This window comes from Rhopalosiphum padi, unplaced genomic scaffold, assembly GCF_020882245.1.
Source record: "Rhopalosiphum padi isolate XX-2018 unplaced genomic scaffold, ASM2088224v1 scaffold2, whole genome shotgun sequence".
Taxonomy (NCBI): domain Eukaryota; kingdom Metazoa; phylum Arthropoda; class Insecta; order Hemiptera; family Aphididae; genus Rhopalosiphum; species Rhopalosiphum padi.
This window is the reverse complement of record NW_026870007.1, coordinates 264,608-268,948: the sequence shown is the minus strand read 5'-3', so window position 1 is coordinate 268,948 and position 4,341 is coordinate 264,608. Positions and strand designations below refer to the sequence as shown.

Genomic DNA, 4,341 nt, shown 5'->3' with positions numbered 1-4,341 from the left:
TTAATTATTTCATCAATAAAAAGTTATATAAAGAAATAGTCAAATGATATCAATAAAATGTCAATATCAAGCTCCTAATTCAAATCTGATATGATGAATATGAGAAAAGTGAAGTTTAATTATTCGTATAAGATTGATAATTAAAAAAATTGTTCCGATAATTACATGTAAACCATGAAATCCTGTTGCTATATAAAAAGAAGAACCAAAAATTGAATCTGAGAATGTAAATGTAGCTTGTTTATATTCTAATATTTGAAGTATTAGAAAGTAGATACTTAAAATAATTGTTAAAATTTATAAAAATGATAGTTTTTTTTTTAGAATTATTAAGTAAGTAAAGATGAGCTAAAGTAACAGTAAAACTGATGTTAATAAAATAATTGTATTTAATAAAGGAATTAATAATGGATTGAAAAATATAATATTTTTTGGTGGTCAATTTAGTCCTAGTTCAATTGATGGTGCTAAAGAATTGTGTAGAAAATTTCAAAAAAAAGAAATAAATAAAAATATTTCAGAGATAATAAATAAGATTATTCTAAATTTGATTAAATTTATAATATAAAAATTATGATTACCTTGAAATGTTCTTTCTCGAATTACATCTCGTCATCATAAGATAGAAATACTAATAATTATTAGTAGATTAAATAATGATATTATATTTATTTTAAAATTTTATAATTATAATATTAGAAATTATTAAATTAAATGTAATAAATGCTATTAAGATAGGTCATGGACTTAATCTTAAAATAAATATGGTTGATTAATTTTTATCATTATTCACTAGAGTATAAAGATGAAAGAAATTGAGAATACATAACTTTGAATTAAAGCTACGCATAATTCAAAAATTATTATAAATATTTGAATAAAAATAATAATAATTATAAGTGAATTAAAATTTAATAGAGTTATTAATAAATGTCCTGCAATTAAATTAGCTGTTAAACGAATAGAAAGAGGATATTGGTCGAATAATAATTCTTATTGTTTCAATAATTGTTATTAATGGGGCTAGGTAAATTGGTGTATTTAAAGGAATCAAGTGTGCAATTATATTTTTAGTGTTTTTACAAGTTGACAAAATAATAAAAAATATTCAAAATGGAATAGCTAAAGTAACAGAAAATACTATATGACTTGATGATGAAAAAATATATGGGAATAAGCTAAAAAAATTATTAAGTAGAATAAATATAAAAGTGAAATAAATAAAAATGCAGGAGATTTAGTTTTTTTTTATTTATATAAGTATTAGTATTTCATTGTTAGTATATTAAATATTTTAAATAATAATCAGTTTATTCGATTTGGTAAGATTCATAAAAAGTTTGGTATAAATAAAATGATTAAAAGAGTTCTGATTCAATTTATTTCTAAATTAAAAATTGTTGTTGATGGGTCAAAAAATATTAAATAAATTTGTTGTAATTTTTTATGTTATTTTTTTTAAAAAATTAATTTTTAAGTTTTTAATAAAATTAAAATATAGTAAGTTTATGATTACATAAAATGTAGAAAAAAAAAATAAGAATAAAATTAATCAATTAATTGGTGCTATTTGAGGAATTAAGTGATATTAATAAATAATTTTAATTGACAAATTAATGTTATGCTTTAACTAATCTCTTTCATTAGAAGTAATTGCTAATTTACTATATTTTGATTTAAGGAGATCATTACTTTGCTTTTCAGTCATCTAATGAATTAAAAATTTTTAATTCAATAAATAATTTATTTAAATTAATTGATTCATTTGAATAGGTATAAATCTGTGATTAATACCACAAATTTCTGAGCATTGTCCAAAGTATATTCCTGGTCGATTTATAAAAAGATTAATTTGATTTATTCGTCCTGGGATTGCATCAATTTTAATAGCTAAACTTGGAATTGTTCATGAATGAATTACATCGTCTGACGAATTAAGAGTCGAATATTAAATTTAAATGGGATAATAGTTTTATTATCTACTTCAATTAATCGAAAATTTTCTTTATTTAATTCATTTATTATATAAGATTCAAATTCAATATTTGAAAAATCTGAATATTCATATGATCAGAATCATTGATGACCAAAAATTTTAATTGTTAAAATTGGGCATTTTAATTTCATCTATTAAGTATAGTAGGTGAAGTGAAGGTATAGCAATAAAAATTAAAATAATTGGTGGAGTTGTAGTTCAGATAAATTCAATTATTTGATTTTCAGAGATTTTAATATAATAAATTTATTTTTTATAATAAAAAATTATATATAAGTAATTGTTGTTATATTTATAATAATAATGAAAATTGTTGATCGTGAAAAAAAATTAATTGTTCTACTTAGTGGTGAATTACTATTTTGAAATCTTAGTTTTATTCAAGTTATAATTTCTAAAAAAGATTATTCTTTATAAATGAATTTTAAGTTCATTGCATATAGTTTCTGCCATATTAGAAATTAATAATTAGAGGTAATTCTGAATATGAATGTTCTAAGGGTGGTAAAATTATGAATTCATTCAATAGAATTCTTAAATTTAATTTAAAATAGTTGTTTTTTTTAAAAAAATTCTATTTCAAATACAATAAATTAAAATAATAATTCTAAATGTTGAAATTATTGAACCAATTGATGAATTATATTTCATAGTAAAAAATTATTTGGGTAATCTGTGTATCGTCGAGGTATACCATTTTAAACCTAAAAAATGTTGGGGGAAGAAAGTTATATTTACCCCAATAAATATTAAAATGAATTGAATTTTTAAAATAAAATTATTTATTGAAAATCAGTGAAAATTGGGAATCAATGAATTAAACTAGCAATAATAGCAAATACAATTCCTATTGATAATACATAGTGGAAATGAGCTACTACATAGTAAGTATCGTGAAGAATGATATCAATAGATGAATTAGCAAGAATTACTCCTGTCAATCCTCCAATTGTGAATAAAAAAATAAAACCTAAGATCAAATTGTGGAAGGTGAAAAATTAATTTTAGATCCATAAATAGTAGCTAATCATCTAAAAATTTTAATTCCTGTTGGAATTGCAATAATTATAGTTGCTGATGTAAAATATGCTCGTGTAATCAACGTCTATTCCAATTGTAAAATATATGATGTGCTCATACAATAAATCCTAATAATCCAATAGTTAGTATAGCATAGATTATACTAATATTACCGAATGTTTCGTTTTTATTACTTCTTGACTAATAATATGTGAAATTAATCCAAATCCGGGTAAAATTAAAATATATACTTCTGGATGTCCAAAAAATCAGAATAAATGTTGATAAAGAATTGGATCTCCTCCTCACCTCCTGCAGGGTCAAAGAATGATGTATTTAAATTACGATCAGTAAGAAGTATAGTAATTGCACCAGCTAAAACAGGTAAGGATAAAATTAATAATATAGCTGTAATTAAAATTGATCAAGGGAATAATGGAATTTGATTTAATTTTATATTATTAGGTATTATATTTAAAATTGTACAAATAAAATTAATTGCTCCTAAAATTGATGAGATTCCTGCTAAATGTAGAGAAAAAATTGTTAAATCAACTGAAATATTATTATGAGCAATATTATTAGATAAAGGGGGATAAATTGTTCATCCTGTTCCTGTTCCGTTATTAATTATAAAACTACAAATTATTATTATTAATGAAGGAGGTAATAATCAAAATCTAATATTATTTAATCGTGGGAATGATATATCAGGGCATCCTATTATTATAGGAATTAATCAATTTCCAAAACCACCAATAACAATTGGTATAGTTATAAAAAAAATTATAATAAAAGCGTGAATTGTAACAATTACATTATATAATTGATTATTATTAATAATTGAATTAATTTGACTTAGTTCTAGTCGAATTAAGATTCTAAGGGATGAACCAATTATACCTGATCAAATACCAAATAAAAAATATAAAGTTCCAATATCTTTATGATTAGTTGAAAAGATTCATTTTATAGATAAAATGGCTGATAATAGGTTATAAATTGTAAATTTATATATAGATTTAAAAAATCTTTTTATCAATAACTTTATATTCAAATTCTATGATATTAAATTGCAAAATTTAAAGGTATTAATTATTTTAATTAAGGTTTAAAAAAAAATATTTTTAATTTTGAAGATTAATAGTTTAATTTAACTTAAAACCTTAATAAATAAATAAATAACTAAAAAATAATCTAAAGAAGTTAATAAATATTAATAAGTTGTAATTATTTTTTTTTAATTGAAGATATCATTTATTGAATAAGTTAAAATTAAATAATATGAAATAAGTTATTTTAATATAAAAATATAAATTTAAAAT

At 20.4% G+C, this 4,341-nt stretch overlaps 2 pseudogenes; both read right to left on the bottom strand.

Moving 5' to 3' along the window:
- On the bottom strand, window positions 1-786 carry LOC132931538 (cytochrome c oxidase subunit 3-like; annotated as a pseudogene).
- Window positions 787-1,714: 928 nt separating this feature from the next.
- LOC132931530 (cytochrome c oxidase subunit 2-like) lies at window positions 1,715-2,449 on the bottom strand (annotated as a pseudogene).
- Window positions 2,450-4,341: the final 1,892 nt, after the last annotated feature.